This window comes from Streptopelia decaocto (genome assembly GCF_964273445.1).
Source record: "Streptopelia decaocto genome assembly, chromosome: 7".
Classification (NCBI taxonomy): Eukaryota; Metazoa; Chordata; class Aves; order Columbiformes; family Columbidae; genus Streptopelia; species Streptopelia decaocto.
This window is the reverse complement of record NC_138661.1, coordinates 35,638,301-35,656,157: the sequence shown is the minus strand read 5'-3', so window position 1 is coordinate 35,656,157 and position 17,857 is coordinate 35,638,301. Positions and strand designations below refer to the sequence as shown.

Genomic DNA, 17,857 nt, shown 5'->3' with positions numbered 1-17,857 from the left:
ACACCAAGGAAGGTGGAATTCAACAGAAATCTCTCTTTGCCTAAGATCATGGAGTGAATCTCCCAGTGCAATTTACTTGCAACACAGCACTTGAACTTGAGGAAGTATTTCCTCTTAATTCTTACACTAATCAAGCTGAAGATGACTCTTCAAACAGCTGTGTTAAAAATTTTATTTAAAAGCAACCTCTTCCTTCTTTGGTAGCATCTTTAAAGCCCTCTTCCCTCCTCTAATTTGAGAGTTGAAAGCCAAACACTGATTTTCATTTCTTATATAAAAAAATCTCCCATCTTCTTTACTATTCTGTGCCAGTGAAATGGATAAACAGTAAAATAAATGTTAGCCTATACTTTGCACTTGCTACCAACAAAACCCAAAATAAACAAACATAAATTTTGCCCTGTCATTAGAACTTTCTAAAGTATCTGACACCTAAATCTAGTTCCACAAACTTGTATTAGCTACTGTTACACTGCAATCAAGAAAAACCTAACAGCAAGAGAAAATGGGAATTACAACCCAGAAACAGCCAGTTCCTAGTTTTCTGTACAAGTTCAAAATTAAATTTACCTTTCATGTGTATTTTTTACTGTTACAACACCTGAAACAGGTTTCTCTACAGAAAAGTAAAAAAGATATTCGGACGTCACTTCTACCTGAAATGAGTGTGCATAAAAATTACGTTAAATCAAAATTTAATGCATACAAGATGATGAAACTTCTCTACAACACACAAAGTTTTCTTGCTGATGCCAGATTTCAGCAATTCAGGTGTTTTGTAATGGGAAAATGGGAAGAGAGGTAGAATGCTTTCAACTGATGAATGCGGAATATCTTTGCATTTCACCATTCAATGAAATAAACTGTATAGGTATTATACCAAGCAGCACTGAGCATTAAGAATACATTTTTAAAAGTATCAGTCACGCACCTAACCCCTTAAACAAATACCTAAAGATTAAGTTTGTACAAGTTCTACATACCAGTGATGCAAACATGTTTATGTGTATTACACCAACATAGCTGATAATCTCTTTAAATAAAAAAATCACAACACTTTATTGCTCCAGTATTTAGAACTCAGTCATCAGGTACTTCTGAATCAGAAAGTAAGAACTCAGTGTCCCAAAACAATGCCCAAGACCTAAATCGTAAACAGGGCTATTTACAGCCACTTTAGGAATCAACACCTTCGCTAATCATTGTTTAGTTTCTCTCCAAAAGAACCATAGTATTGACTCCTCTGGAACAAACTCATTAGAAGTCTGAGCTTCGTAAGAGCACATTGATGCCATCCAACTGAAAGCAAATTCCTATTAAATTCAAAACCCTAGAGCCAAATTTCCCCATAATTAAGCTTATTCAAGAATGTAAGCTGCATATTTGGCAGTTCTACTTTGGGTTAAAGAATAAAGCCTTCAGTAAATTAGCCTTTAACAAGTTTTACTAGACTAATCCTTTGAATAAGAAGAACCATAACACTCTGGGCATAAGGTACTTCTTTCTTAAATTCACATTTACATAAATGTAAAAATATTACATTTTCAGCGAAAGTATTATTTTGCAAATCCTTCAATAAAATTATGATCCTGGATGCTGCCCTCTCATGCAGAGACCACACAGACAGGTGTTCTCCTCTAGAGGCGGAGACAAATCAGTAATCTAATACCAGCCTCATGTACAAGACTGCACTGGTAACAGTCTAAGATACTGAAGCATTCCAGAACACAGTGTTAAAATTATGCAGTTCTCCCAAGCAAAACTGATTACTAATATGTATCACAAATACTAGCATTCACTATCAATGATGCAGTCAGGACAGCCTGAAATATTCTTAGCACTTCTGCTCCCAAACTGGCAGACCTGCCCTGTTGCAAAACCAGGTGTCAAGACTTCAATTGGTGCTCCAAAGACCATCACCAGAAGCTGCTTACAGCATGAATGCTGGCGGGGATGGATCTTGTTTTTCCCTGAGAAAATCCAGAGAATAGAATGAAAATGTAGGTGAGGAAAAATAGGAGAGTCTAGAACTAAACAATATGGAGAGAACCTTGTAATTAGAGAAACCAGAGTAATTTTTCATTCAAGCAATAATCAAAAGAACAGCAAAGCTAAATTACTCCAAATTCCTTGCTTGTATAAAAAGCAGAATCAACTGTCAAAGGGCAAGGCTAAGATGACAGAACAGACAGCAAGAGCACTAACTGGGTATGGGGCTCAGTGCCAGTATCAGCTTTTCTCTACACTGCTCAGGAAGCTGCCACTGTCTTTGCAGAAAGTTTTTCAGATCAAAGAGGTCAGCCAGATGGCAACAGTAAAGAGTGAAAGCTGCAGTCCACTGGAAGAGATAAAGTCTGTTTCCTCTGTATGACAGAGGGATAGAAAGAAAGAGTATTTTCTCTGATTCAGGTATAAGAAATGTGATGAAAATTAAACTGAAAAGGTTAGAACAATCTAGTTTGGCGCATCTGCCTTGTGAGCAACAAGGAAAAGCAGCAAATTTTGCTGAGAAAATTCCAAATATCACTGTGAAGCACCAGAGCTGTAAAAACAGCACAATGCTCTTATGCCTTCACCACAGTCACTCTAAGAAACACTCATGTTTACAGAAGGGTTTTCAGTTGAGAAGCTTCATCCAGCCCCAAACCGTACAGATCTCTAGCATCTGACATGCAGCAAGAACTCTAGTTACTGTAAGTCCATGCATTGTCACTGCAAAGCTTGAAAATACTTGGTCCTTCTCTCGCCTAGCAATTTCAAGAGTTGACCAGCTGAAACAAAACTAGTTTTTCTAAACATACTTTTTCAAGATTTCACAACAGCAAATTCTCACAATGCACTGGAGCAGCACAGCTGAAATACTTCAAGATGCAAAAATACACACTACCCATGCCTCAACACACACATATATCCATGTCCTAGAACAACAGCCTCTACTCCCTAGCAGTTTTCCCACTTGGGCTTAGGATATGATTCTGCAAGAAGGAGATGACCTTCAGCTTACTTCCTCTTTCTTTTTTACTTTCCTCTTCCTTCCCCTTTCCTCTCTCTTCTTTCTTACCTTCCTCTTAATTCCCCTTTCCTCACTTACTTTACACTGGCTTTGGCATCACTAGAGGTCTCTATGAGCCAGCTCAGTGGAATAAACTGGCAAAAAAAAAAAGGCAGGAGAGAGATACCCCCCATTCTCAGTAGCAAAAGGCTCTAATGCAAGATCATCTGCACATAAAACAGTGGTTGCTTTTTGTCACCAGAATGATTGCAATTTTTGATGAGTTACAGATTTTTTAAAGCTAAATTGTTACCAATTTATTGTTACCAGTTTATACCAAAAAAAAAAAAACAGACAAAATGTGTACAAGAAAATTCCATGAGCTTGTGCGTTTAAAAGAAAGAACAATAAAGTCCAAAATCACTCCAGAACAGAGCCACATAATCAGCAATACATGATTCAAAACAGAGAAGTACCCAGAGGTAACAGAGAGAAATTAAGACACATGCTTACCATGCACGTCAGATAAAATTCAGGATGGCAGTGAATGTTCACTTTCTGAATTTCAGAAGAAATTTACAAATGTGGATTTAGGACTAGGATTTTTGAGTTCCACTTACAAATGGGAGCTTTAGGTTCTGGCAAAATATGAGAAAAATTGACTAGAATGCAAGTGAATAATGTGACACAATGCAATTCAAAAATGTCACCCCATACAATCCAATTATGTCACCCAGTGCAAATAAGGCTATGATTTAAGCAGTGTTTTCTTGATGTCTACATGAAATGTTGCAGACTATTTCAAATGATCTGTCATTACTGCCATTTTTCCAAATGTATTACGTCACATTACAAGGGAAATACTTGATCCTTTCTTCTAAAAATGAAACTAGACTTGTCTTTATTAAGGTAAATCAATCAACATATTTACTGTCTTGGACACCTGCATTTTCATCATGAGTAAAGAGAACAGGACTCTCAACTGATGGTTCCCCCCCTGACGCTCCAGCACATCCCTCAGTGCAGCTCTGCAGGCTCCTGGCCAGCTGGCAGGCTACTGTCCAGGCACTAACCTTCAATTCTTTTACTAGAAAGTACAACTGTTATTCCTACAGATACCATATATTTTATTATAAAGCCATTTAATACGGTCTTTCGGGCAAAGCTGAGTAGACTAAAAATACTATTAATAAATAATTTTAACTGAGAATTGAAATGTCACATTCTAGGCCAGGTTTGGAAATCAGCTTTGGAAATATTTTGGTTTTGTTATAGTACAAAAGTTCAAAAAGTAACAGCAGATGCTGCAGCCCTGGATTTTCTATTTGTCAGATGTACAAAAGCAGTGTGCAAAAGTGCTTTAAAGTTCATCTGTGCCTAAAAATCAGAAGAGGGTAGCAGGGATATGATGCAGTATTACTTATCTAAAAAGCCCAACAGGTTGGCCCGACTTCTAACACAGCAGGTACACTGTGAACAACACTGGTACCTTACTGGAAAGCAGCTCCTCTGATGATTCTACTAAGGCCTCACAGACAGAGGTTTTTCACTACCAGATCTGCACATTACTTTGTTTTCCACCACCTCTCTGAGCACTGTGATTCTACAAAAAACCAAAACAAAACCCAAAACAAACAAACAACAACAACAAACGAACAAAAACCAAAAAACCCCACCAAAGTTCCAACATTATGCTTTCTAATTTTTCAGACTGAGAACACAGGTTCTTGCCCTAAGGAAGTATTTAATACTGAGATTTTTCCAGTAGGGGAGGAAAAACAAACAACAAAACAAAACACCAACCAAAAAAACCCCAGAGACTTTTCTTGAAGAAGCCAAGAACTCTACAGTGACTTTACCATTTTGTTTGGAACCTGAGCATATAAAACAACAGTCACTTTTAAAAATAGTGTCAGAAAAATACTGACCCCCTGAACAAGAGCTTCAACACCGTTCACATGCCAGTTACTCAGGGCAATCAACTGCCAAGTCTGGTCACTGGGTTTAATCTCTAGTGCCAAATGAACTGTGTTAGCAAGGCAAATCAAAGCAGTTATAGCTGATTTTCTGTGAGTCTTAACAGAGTTTTTAAATGTTATCATTACATTTTACCATCAGCTGCTTTGGAAACAGACAAATTTGGGGATGTAGATGATCTATTGTCCCTTATTTCTGTTTTGTCAAACTGGATTATTACAATGCAATTTACACCAGGTTATACCTTAAATCCATTTGAAAATCTGAAAATAATCAATGCAGCAGTTATTAGTGGTTGTAAGTGGAAGCAACAGACTAATCCCAGGAACCCCAGTACTTACAATAATGCATTTGATTTTCCAAGTCAAGTCTACAGTCTTTGCTTTAAAGCTGCAAAGTTTACAACTTCCGAAATCAAAGCAATCATCTTATCCTTCTGACATATCTGTTCACCAGAGACACGCTGTTAAATAAAAAGGTTTTATTCCACTCAATTTAAAGAAGGCATTTCAGAGGAGTTGTAGTTCTCTGATCCCCAGAGAGAGCAAATCATCTCAGCAATGCAAGCAAAGAATTTTGTTCCAGCACTACCAAGGCTACAGTGCCTCCAATAACAAAATTTATTTTTGCAAAGCAGAAATAATAGAGCAAAACTAGGAAGCTTTAGGTATCTCACAGATTATCGGACTTCATCCAGCACTTCCAGGAGTTTTGGAACTTGAACCAAAGCTGCACATGCCCTTTTCTTATTGACCAGTTGGTTGGAAGATACTTACCTACCTGGAACATATTTTCAACTTGAAGCCAGCTGACACTTTATATTAGAAAACAATTTGTTCAGATTTATCTAGAGAAGAACATCCAACAGGATCAGCATTCATAACCTTTTTGTCCTTGATGAATTCTACATTTTAAAGAAGAGATATATCTATTTACAGATAGTTAGTCACCATTCACACATTAAAAATACGCTAAGTTCCAGAAAAAAAAAAAATCACCTAACAAGTATGGAAATCAGAATCCATTATTTGAGGCCAATGAGATTTATTAATATATTTGTGCTTCACCAACTCATATCATTCTAAGTATGCACCTATATTCTTTTAAGACCAGTTTTGGAATTCTGAATACAAACAAGAACTTGAAGTTTCAGGATGCTAAACCCATAAACATACTTTTAATGCTTTATTATTCCTCTAAACTTTAAGAACTCATTCAAATAGCTCCCATGCATAATATTTCAGTCTTTCTTTGAGTACCACTATTCTTTTGGTGCTGTTTACCCTGTGATCGTCTATATTGAATTGATGCAGTGCATTTCTGGATGGTTCTACACTGCAAGTCTGGAAACCAAAGCCAGTGCAAATTTTACCTGCTAAATTAAGTTTTTCAGATATATACCTCTAAGAATATACTAATATAATGATATATGAATCCTTGAAACCTGCAATGGTGTAAATGTCAGCAATAATATGCTTGTTTATGGATTTCTCAAAGTACAATTTGGAAATTAGACATGGAATTTGTTGCAAAGAGATCATAAGGCACGTTATTATTTATCCTTGTGTTACTTTTTCAAATGAAGAAGAAAATAAGGCTGCATAAGAGGCTGAGCGGAAGGAACAGGAAGCTTAAATTAAATATGTTTATAGAGAAGCTCTAGCAAATCTTGTTGCAGCAGATTAAGTTACTATCCTCAGCTGTAGACTATGCTCTCATCAGAAGTCACTGATGCCAAAAGCAGAGTTGGCAGAAGGGAACATGTGCTGACACCTCAGCCACTTCAGTGCTAAGCGCATCTCACTGCGGGTCAGATCTTACACTATGAACTGAAATGCCTGAGGAGCAAGCGCTTCTGCTAATTCTGCAAATCATGATCTATAACACAAAAGCTCAGCAGGCAAAGGTAAAAAACTGACATCACCAAATCTGGCAAGGGTTCCCAGAGCTATAGTTGCAATCTTGATTTCTTGTAAAGTAGCCATAATCAGATGTGTCACGTGTCAAAAAATCCATTCAAGAATAAAAAACACACTCTCGTCAAAAAGTGTCAGAAGTACAATGTGAACTGTTAAGCAAATAATAATTAAGTTTAACAGGCACTGATTAGTCATTTTATGTACCTTAAAGGTTGAATACTCAATTTCAAATTAGCTTTAAGAAATAAATAACTGAGGTTTTGCACGGAATTTTAATCATCACATAATGTCCCAACTACAGAAGTTAAAAGGAGCACTAACACACGTAATACCAAAAGAACAGCATTAAATATCTTTCTAAGATTTGACAAGAGTGTTCACTTAAGAGGGAACACAAACTATCGTACATTTACTACCCAGCCACTTAGGTATATAGCTGCATTCATTAAATATTTGTACAGAAAAGACTTTAAAAATATTGACAGAAGGAGAAACTGTATGAAGTTCTGACCAACATAAGTCAGAAATTGGCTTAGAGGACAAGGTACAAAATAAAGTTTGCAAATGAAGCTGTAAAATTTTAAAAATATGCAAATATTTAATACTTTACTACTACAGAAGTGGTATTTCAGATTTTATACAGATTTATACCTATTAAGTAAAATTCTTGAAATAACACTAATTCATATAAGGTTTATAAACTAAGAACCATCACTGATCAGCCATGGAAACCACACTCAAGGCTTCAAAAAGAGCTTAGGCATAATAAGCAGGCCTAACTGTTCACTTCTGCAGATTGTCCCCTCCCACCCACCTTTAAGTGAGGTTTTTAGCTTCTAAAGATTCCTTTGCTTTTCCAAACAAATACATAACACAGATTTCAAGTTTAGCATCATGCAAATGCCTTTCTAACAGAAAGCCTCACCCAGCTTTGCTCATTGTCCGCTGATAAAAACTGAGCCATCAACACAGAATTCCAAGTGAGATATTGATATGATATTTTTGTAGAGAGGAGTTCACAGTTACTGCATTACTATATTGTTGTTGGCTGATCCATTGCTGAGATTCTCCAGTTGTTCAGTTCCCCCTTTTTTAAAAACAAACCAACCAACCTCCAAAAAAACAGCTGTTACATGCTTGCAGCCCAGTATATCTGGTTGAGATAATCTGCCACATTTTTACAGAACAAATTTCAGTAAGGTGATAAACATGGTTTCTGGCTGCTTAGGGTAACAACACAGGAATGCCCTACTGAGTCAGACCAATGGTCTATCAAACCCAGAACTTATGGCCTGACAGTGGCAACTAGACATGCTCTTTAGGGATAACTTCTGCATCTAGAAGTTCAATTGTTAAAGGACATCAGCTGGTACACCCCTGACTACTCAATTATGAACCACTGAATCCATCTGTCAATGAATCTGCTGAATATGCTGGGAATCTGCATAAACTTTTTTTTGAAAATGCTGATATTGGTTGCATCCACAAACTCCTATAGCAATAAATGTCAGTAGATCACCAGCCAGTATGCGAAGTACCAGTTTCCTCTATGTTTCAAACTTACCATTTTAATAAACTGCATCCTGTATTTGTAAGATCCACAGTCTCCATGGCTTATTTCCTAGAATTTCCATCATGTCTCCTTGCAACTAAAGTGTTCCAGTCTTTCTAGTCTCTTCTTGTAAGGCTTGATTGTTTTTATTGCCTTTTTTTTTTTTTTAAGTTCTCCTGGGTACTACCTTTAAATGCAAATACCTGAAATGCACACAAGAGTGAAGACAGCATCGCTGCAATATGATGTCCTTCTGTCATCTTAATGCCTTGCCTGACACATTTAGCATTTTGCTGGCTTTCTGTCTGCCATTCACACTACAAAAAAAAACATAGCAAACTGATACTACGGTTAAAGATAACTTTCTCAACAGTTCTACAGAAATGAGGAGCCTGGTCCAACTTCATTACACTTCACAGACTTGTACATCATCCCAGCACACACTTGTTAAAAATTATTTCTTGAGCTCCTGGCACTGAACTACTCTGTTTTGCATAATAGCCATCATTATGTCCAATAGAAAGCAATATACCTGCTTAACTTCACTCTTATTATGGAAAAAAATCCCACTGAAATAGAAGGGGTATCTTTGAATATATCAAAGCTGTAACGAGAGGTAAGGGAACACAAGCACCAGAAGATCTAAAGGAGAACCAGGACAGCACTTTACAATGAAAGAAATGCTAAGTATAGGTACTGTTTTACAAGCCAATTCAGCCTTAAGACACAAGGCAATAATACAGAATCATATAATCATTTAGGTTGGAAAAGACCTTTAGGATTGACAAGTCCAACCATTTACCTAACACTGCCACCTTCACTACTAAACCATTAAGTGCCACATCTACATGTCTAATTTTAAACACCTCCAGGGATGGCGACTCTACCACTTCCCTGGGCAGCCTGTTACAATGCCTCACAACCCTTTCCTGAAAAAAATTTCCTAATATCCAATCTAAACCTCCCCTTGTGCAACTTGAGGTCGTTTCCTCTCATTCTGTCACTTGTTACTTGGGAGAAGAAACCACTCTCCATGCTACAACCTCCTTTCAGGTAGTTACAGACAGCGATAAGGTCTCCCCTCAGCCTCCTTTTCTGCAGGCTAAACAGTCCCAGTTTCCTCAGTTGACAAAAGATGGGAAAGAGAAAGTAAAAGGTCTCAAGACTTATTCAAGAGAATAGGAATAGTGTGACCCAACACACAGAACCTTTGTTTCCTTCCCAGTATTGCCCATCTTGCCTATTTAGACACTCAACTCTGAGAAAGACTCATGTTTGAAGGTCTGAAGAAGGAAAGAATGCAAGATAATGAGCAACAGAAAAGTTGCCAAAAAAAAAAAATCAGGGGCAAAAATGTAAGAAGCCCATAGTAAACCAGGAAAGATCAAAGGCAAAACAATATTTAATGGCTATTCAAAACCTATCATATTACTTCCTCCTAACAGCAATAAGCTTACTAGTTTAAACAAGACACTGATATGAAAAAAGAAACAGTTTAACCTAAAAATTATTTCATAAACAATAACCCAAAACAATTCTTAACTGCTGCTTCAAAACATCATATCATTAGACAGAGTTCTCTTTTTCAGTCAAGAAGAAACAGTTCTTTGCTGCACTTTATTCTGACCTCTCCTTACTTGAAAATTGGCAGAAGCTTAAAGAAAGTAATGACCTACAAAGTATGTCAAAATAACCATTCTTGAATAGCTTTTTGCCTGTTCTGCTATCTTAGAACAAGCCTCAGGATTTATTTCTTTTGTGAGGAAGGAAAAGAGACATTTACTTCTTGGATTCCTAGTTTTCCCCGAGATAAACTTTCAGTCCATCTTTTCATCTCACCTGATGAGTCAATGAAGGGGAAACTGAAGTAGGCTAAAAAGTAGTTTCCTCCTCCTTCCACTGAAGTCAAGTAACTTGCCTCTTCAGAGTTTCAGATAGCTAGCTCTCATCATATCAGCTTGAAGCAAAACACTTTGTCAGGAAGTGATTGATCACAATAGTTAAAGTCTTGAGAGAAGATCACAACACTAGATGAATATTCTACCAAGAGGTAAAAATTAAAGAATTAAATTGATAACTCAGTAGAAAAAGTCTACAAATCTAACAAGAACTTAGGCCTAAACAGATTTTTGGTGCTGTTTATACTCTTAAAAAGATCAAGATGTGAAACAGATTATTCCACTGGTCAAAACCAATACTTCTGGACTCATAAGTGATTAGTCAGCCAGCCCAGCAAGAAAATGCTGAGCTGATCAGCTTTTACCTCACTTTACTCTAAGACACTGTGCTAATTCCTCCCTGTAAGTAATTAGGTTACTAATTTAGAACACATCTTGATTACTGGGAAAAAAAATAAATGGTTAAGAGCTTGCACAATGTTGGTTTTAATTATCCTACAACAACAATAACCACGTTTAAATACATACATTCAGTTCCATTTCAACTCACTTTCTCTCCTGCATTTGAGAACTTCTAGTACCATTGAAACAAAATTTAAATGTCACCACGTAGTGGCACTAAGCAATTCCATCAACACTTGATCCTACAGGAACTGATTCTGCAGGAAGCACATAATGTCCACAAATGCTATATTCTCCCACTAACAGAGGACTAAGTTTGTCTGCTGACATCATATACCCTTTCAGACACTGGGAAGAAGAGATTTGCTATTTGAAAACAAGGATATATATGTGCAAGAAATACCGTCTACATAATACAAACTAATACAATCCAAACCCTCATCTCTTTGAAATCTCTGGACAGTTACCCAAAAGCATGAGCTTTGCCTTCTGATGAGAGAACATTTAGAAAATAGGACATACCACAGTAATTAGCAACACATTCTCTGAGCCAGTACAAGACATGCAGTTAATTTCTATGGCACACAATGCAATTATCCGTAACAGTTTTCTACAAAAGTAATTTTAATTTTCTTAGCCAAGGTGCACTGCATTAATCCATGATTAACCTATCTCAAGTTTCTTTAATAGTAGCTGACAAGTCAATGGCAATTTGAAAAAGCAAGACAAACAAGGGTGACCACAAGTTCTCAACCACAACACTGCAGGGACACTGCATGATCTGATAATTAAGGTCAAGCCCTAGATTTATGCACAGAAGTATCACATTCTAAATAAATAGTTATCATTATATCTGCTGTGCTGAAGAGTTTAACTCAGTACCACAACCACCATGCAGAAAAACATCCTTCCCTCCCTAGATTTCTCCTCTGCTACACTGAAGACCAGCTTCTAAGTGATTAATAGAGAAGGCATACCAAAGCATACCACCTTCATTGACCTTAGTTGTGAAGATCATCCCAATGAAAAGAACACTTGGGTTTATGTTTGAATATTCAGATGAGAGCTGACTCTGCCACCCAAACTGAGATCAAAATTTGGCTCCAGGAAAATTGACAGGTGATGCAAAACATCAGAAGTCATTTCTCTGAAGAATGTTTTTACCAAGGCATCATACCAGTTATATTTTATATGCCTTCAGCCTTGAACAATGTGAACTTTAAGTTTCATTAGCTCTTTCTGTACACCTATGTACACCTTTCTGTCACTCCTATGCTGTCACACTGCTAATAACAGCTCACATATATATCACCAGCAGTCTTTATAATATACTGTGGAAATGAGAAGTGACTCTTTTAAGCACTAATATACATTGTCCTCCTTTGATTACAGACATTTGTGCTCATTGTGCTCATAACTCCAGTCGACACTACTGGTCCCTAACTGAATACTTCTTTTCCAGCCTCTCCTTCCTGACTGTTAAAACATACACTTATCCTTGGAAGCAGACTTGGAATGCATACAGTCACCTCCCAGTGCCACTGCCAGGTCAAAGAGCAGCTGCTGAGGTTGCACTGGCACTTCATGGTTGTCAAAGGTTTTTAGTTTTGCTGAACTCAATTTTCTAGGGAGCTTGAAGGTACCACTGAACAACTTCACACTATGAAAATAAGACAATTCACACTGCTTATGTAACCATACACAAGTACATGCTTTAGATACTAACATACTGACTATTTCCACACTTGAGTACTCCTAATACCTTCTGTAAAGGACCACTTAACTGTTCTATGACTTTTAATATATTCTTAGCAGAAACAGGTCCTGGTTCTAAATTAGTCCCCCACCCCACTCACCCCTTGAAAAAAAAAAAAAAATTTTAGAGTCTTCTGAATCATCTGTTACGGCAATTAACTAAGTATGACGTTCCAACAGTTTCCCCAGAAGACGAATAATGATACAAGACAAGAAGGAAACTTATGGTTTGGTTTGTCTTATTTTTCTTAAGAATTATATTTTTCTAGAATTTCTGTCTATTATATATTATATAATTTTGTTACATCTTTGCAAGAGACGAGGAGCTTATTTTCTATGCTAAGGTATAGTTAATTGAGATAGTAAAGTTTATGATTAACAACCATGAGCTGCACTGTCACATATATCAACTGTCAAGCCTTTTCTCTAATGCTAGGGAAGAAATTTTAAAAAATGAAATACTAGAGGCAAAACCAAATATTAAAAATATTAACATAAAATCACATAAACTATTTCTTACTCATTTTTCTTTATAATACTGTCATCACCAACCTGAACAGATACATGATGCAATCACTTAAGGAAACACAAGGCACTGAGGTGATCTTTATATAACAGATAACAATTAAGTAGGTGGAAACAATTACATTTTTGTATCTAATTATTTGACATCTTATAAGAAAGCAGAATTAGATCCACAAGATACTCTAAACATCATGCCACCTACCAAACTTCACAGTCCACAGATAAACAACCAAACTCTGCTCTGCAATGAAAAGGACACATTACAGATGCTGTTCAAATGTGTACTACTCAATAAGAGTATGAACTGGCCAAGCCAAGGATAAACATAAAGATCAGAGGTTTAAGTCTCCAAGATTTCACACCATGCTAGGAAAAAGAAAAAAAAAAAAAAAAAGCCCTTTCATCTACTCTTTCAACACTTGGTCTGCAACAAGGATACCTAGGTTTAAATCATCAATTTGTACTTCATCATGCCTCTTGCCAGCCAGTCCCTGGCCAACATTCCCCATTCACGCACTTCCCAAGTGAATGTTACTCCTCAAGAACGAAACTGGCTGGTTCCTGGAAGCATGTCACACCCTAACACCCAGTGGCCTGGCAGGTAAGACATTTGTTTTGGGAACTGACAGAAGGGGTTTTCAAGTTTCTCCAAAAAGCAAAGGGATTTGAAGAAAAATATCAACACACTCCACAGGTATTCAAACCATTTACTTATCTGTTAGGAAATGCATCATCGCATCCTTTTTCTGATAAAAAGCATGCAAGATTAGGCCTTTCTGTGCTTCCTGATTCACAGAATAATAGAAGCATTCCTTCTGCAATTGTGCATTACTAATGGTACCTCTGTTTGTTTTCTAATTTAACTGATGCAAGCTTTGAGAGTTACAGCATTTTTTTTCTTCCCACACAGCTATTTATTAGTATGCAATTAGACACCCTTGCAGTATAAAATAAGTCTTCACTAATAGACATTACATGGTTTATCACCTCTGGTTAAAAAAAACAAACCCCAAAACTTATTTTAAAACAGCCTTGTATACACACTACTTATTTAGTTATAATTTCCTCTCTTTGCTTAGAGTTCTGCTTCATACTTTAGTCTCCACTAAAAACATTTTGTCATATAGGTGTATTGGGAGTGCAGGAGGGAAGATGGGTACATAAAACACTTTTGTCAGAACAGTTGTATAATTATCTACTTTGAAACTTTCTTCAGTACTACAAAAATCATTTTGCTAGCATACCTGATTTTAAATCACAGTATAAACTGTTTCCACTGAGTTTTCTATCAGATGTAGCAGCAGCAAACCTTTTCAAAATATACAAATGCCTCTCTTTGCCCACTAATAAAAGGAAAACAATACAGCAGTATTTAATAAATATTTACAAGAAGTCTTGAGGTTTTCTTACGATTGACCAAAGCAGTAATTAGCATTTTGAACACCGTAATGTCAAGCCTTTCTGAAACACCACCTGGCACATTAAGAAAGTATTTAAAAAAAAAAGCCAGTTGCTAGAACATTTAAGAATTTTAAACAAGACATACGAATACAAATAAAAATCCTGTTATCTAAGAAGCAGCAAATTGTTTGAAAACTTAGCCTTCAGCATTCTAAAAGCCTAACACTGTAAGAGGAATGCACTTAATGCAAACTGGAAAAAAAAAATGGTAGCTGAAACAGGTAGTTACACCTGTGAGCACCTGATGTTAAGATCCAGTCCTTGAGGAAACATCATAACAGAATTTGCATTTAAAAATGCTACAAGATTCTTAAAGCCTGTAACTTCAACTACAGCAATAGATATTAATTTAAAAGCAGCAAATAGAAGCATTATGAAAATACAGTTATTTACATGGGAAAATACATATGGACGCATGTGAACTTCAGACTACATTAAGATTTATGTACTCATAACCCTCGTCACGACTGCTAACCTCTACATTGTACTTCTCCTACTTCTATATCAGATATTGCTATGGTAATGACAAATGTGAACACCCCTCAACGGCCTAACTCCTGCAGATTCCCAAGGCAGCTAAATCAGTCTAGTGAAGAAATACTTTGATTTACATTTCTAAGTCAGTTCAGATCTTTTGAAAGGAAATTTAACAAAAAGGTAATTAAAACTACCATGCTTACTATCACCCAATTCTATAAGCAATAATTACTGTCCACTGGTATTCCATACATTGCAAGGTAACAAAACACGATGGAAGGATGTAAAATCTAAAAGAACTACTTTGAAAACAGCTAAGTATCATGTATAACTGAAATCTGTATTACTTTATTAACAATGATGTTAATTAAATTTAACATTCTAGTACACCAGTTCTCAAAGCGCGGCAGTAGAAATATTTGATGCCCTGTTAAACCACCTACAATACTAACCATCAGTTAAACTCTTAATGAGTGAAATACTGACTTTTTTTAAGTCAGAGCACGTTGGACAACAGTTCATATGTGTATAAAACAGCCAGACTTTAAAGTGTTGGACATTTGTATTTGTAATAACAGCTGTAAAATGATTGCAAGAAAAAAAATATATATATATGTACTGTTTGTGAAAATTCAGAGGACAGCTTAAAACCAAATGACTGCAGGCTCAGATGCCTAATTAAAGACGATTCAAAGGTATCAGATTTTTGACAAGCTCAGGAGAAACACCTCAATCCTCCAAAACCACAGACAGGTCCCTTTAAGGCATATGAAGCTGTGCACCGAATCAGCATACACGTAAAAAAAGACCACCACCAGTCACTTCTTAGAAGTTTGATTGCAGCCATCAATATATCATGACTTACGTAGAAGGCAAGTATTTTGTTCTAGTAAGTGAACTATGGAGCTTGCCCAAATAACTCCATTGTCGAGGCTTCAAGAATTACTTTTTAAAAGAAAAAAGGCTCACGGCACCAGCTGACATTTACCCCTTTAATATTCCTAGTTATTTTTCTGGGATCTGTCCCACGTGAGACATCTAAGAATATTATTTTAGACACGTTTTTAAAATACCAATGTTTTTCAAAAAAGTGAAATACAAGTTCATTTAATTTTCTTGCGCCGTCTGTCTTAGGAAGCTCAGTGTTCTTTGTTGCTTGCCTGTGGAGTCTCTACCACAATGCAGCCTCGGTCCCGTACGGAGGAAACTACTACCACCGCAAGAACGTTATCAGTACAGGCTTTCTGAAAACGAAGTAGTTCTGAGCCAATACGTGCTGAACTCCAGTGCTGTCGACTATAAAATACACTGGAAGTCGCTCTAGCCAACGTACTTCACCTTAACCCTGCAAAGCGATCACTTCAGAGAAACGGCCAGAACATCAGAAGCGCAGAGGGGGAAGCCTTAAGTTTGTCCCCTCGTTAAAACACAAGCACAGACACCGCTACAACTGCTCGGAGACAGCGCTGAGCCACGTACGGGAGGGTTTCCTTACAACTTGTGGGCCTGAGCTCGAGCGCCGGCCCGAGAGGAGCCCCCGAGGTGGGGCAGCCGCAGGAGCCGCTCGCAGGAGGGCGGCTGCCCGCCCCCCACGCTCCCGGAGCGGCGCCAGCTCCGGGCGCCCCGCGGCGCAGTCACCTGCAGCCGCAGCGGCCGGGGCCACCCCTCCCGGCCGGGGCCACCCCTCCCGGCCGGGGCACCGCTCGGACCGTCGCTCGGCGGGACGCGGAGACCGACGCCGTCCCCCGAGAGCTGCCGAGCGTGGCTCGGGCCCCGCCGCCCCGCTCGGCCGGACTCCCAGGCCTGTGCGGGAGCCGTGGCCGCGAGGGAGGCTTCTCGGTCAGCCGAGGCTGGCGGCTCCGCGGCGGGACCTGTTGCTCGCACGCCGCGCGCGGGAACGGGAACCGCACTCACCGTCCTTCCCTCGCCGCCGCTGACACGCTCCGGCCCAACCACCGGCTGGAAGTCACGGTTGTCCGCACCCCGCAGCGTCTCCCCGCCGAGCCCGCGGAGCCACCCGGCCACAGCCCCCGCTGAGCTGCGCAGCCGCCGCCAAGCCCGGCCCGGCCCGGCCCTGCCCCCTCGCCCGCTCCCAGCACCGGCCCTCAGGCCCCGCCCCACCCCGCCCCTCCCGGCCGGCCCGCGCAGGCGCAGAGCCGCCCTCACAGCTGCTGCCGGGGCCGCGCCGGCCGCCCGACCCGCGAGGGAGGTGAGCTGAGCTGAGCGCGCGCCCTCTGCCGGGTGGGGCGGAGCTGCCCCCAGCGGCCGGACTGGGAGCGGGTCCCGTCAGCGCGCGGTGGGAGGCTGCGGGGGAGACGGGGGACGTGGCGCTGCTTCTGTGGCTCTGTCCTCCCGCAACCATGTCCTATGTCTCTACCACAGCTGTCTCTGCATCCCGGAGAGGCACCTCCACGGGAGCCGCGGTGCCCTGAAGGGAGCAGGGTCGCCTGTCCAGGCTGCGGCCTGACCCTTCCTCCTCTCCCACCTCCTCCTGCCCCCTCTTGCCCACTTTTGTTCTGTGGCTGTCATCTGCCTTGGGCGCTCTGAGCTTCTGGAGCCCCTTTCTCCTCCACCCTTCTCACCATCTCCTGATTCTCCTTGTGGCAACCCAAGCTTGAACGGCTCAGCCAGGCTGGGGCCTGTTGTGGGAGGAAATACACATCTCAGAGTTTACCTTTGGGAGAGCAGAGGGACGCTGGGGCACAGAAGGTGCCTCGAACACAGTGTCTGGAAGAACGAAGGAAATGGGGCATTAAAAGTTTTAACAGGTTGGTTGTATTTGTCATTGTGTTTCACAGAACCAGGGAAACATATCTTCAGCACTTCAGTTTAGTTTGACCTAAAAACTGCATTCCCACCCCTGTATTTTCAGGCTAGTTTGCCTGGGTCGTTGCCTGAA

At 39.4% G+C, this 17,857-nt stretch overlaps 1 protein-coding gene across 2 annotated transcripts in view; it reads right to left on the bottom strand.

Moving 5' to 3' along the window:
* Positions 1 to 17,005, bottom strand: part of PALS1 (protein associated with LIN7 1, MAGUK p55 family member) — a 56,596-nt gene extending 39,591 nt beyond the window's left edge. For both annotated transcript variants that reach the window (XM_082057703.1, XM_082057704.1), the window contains exon 1: positions 16,873 to 17,005. The gene's annotated coding sequence lies outside the window, so the exon portion shown is untranslated. The remainder of the gene's footprint in view (positions 1 to 16,872) is intronic.
* Positions 17,006 to 17,857: the final 852 nt, after the last annotated feature.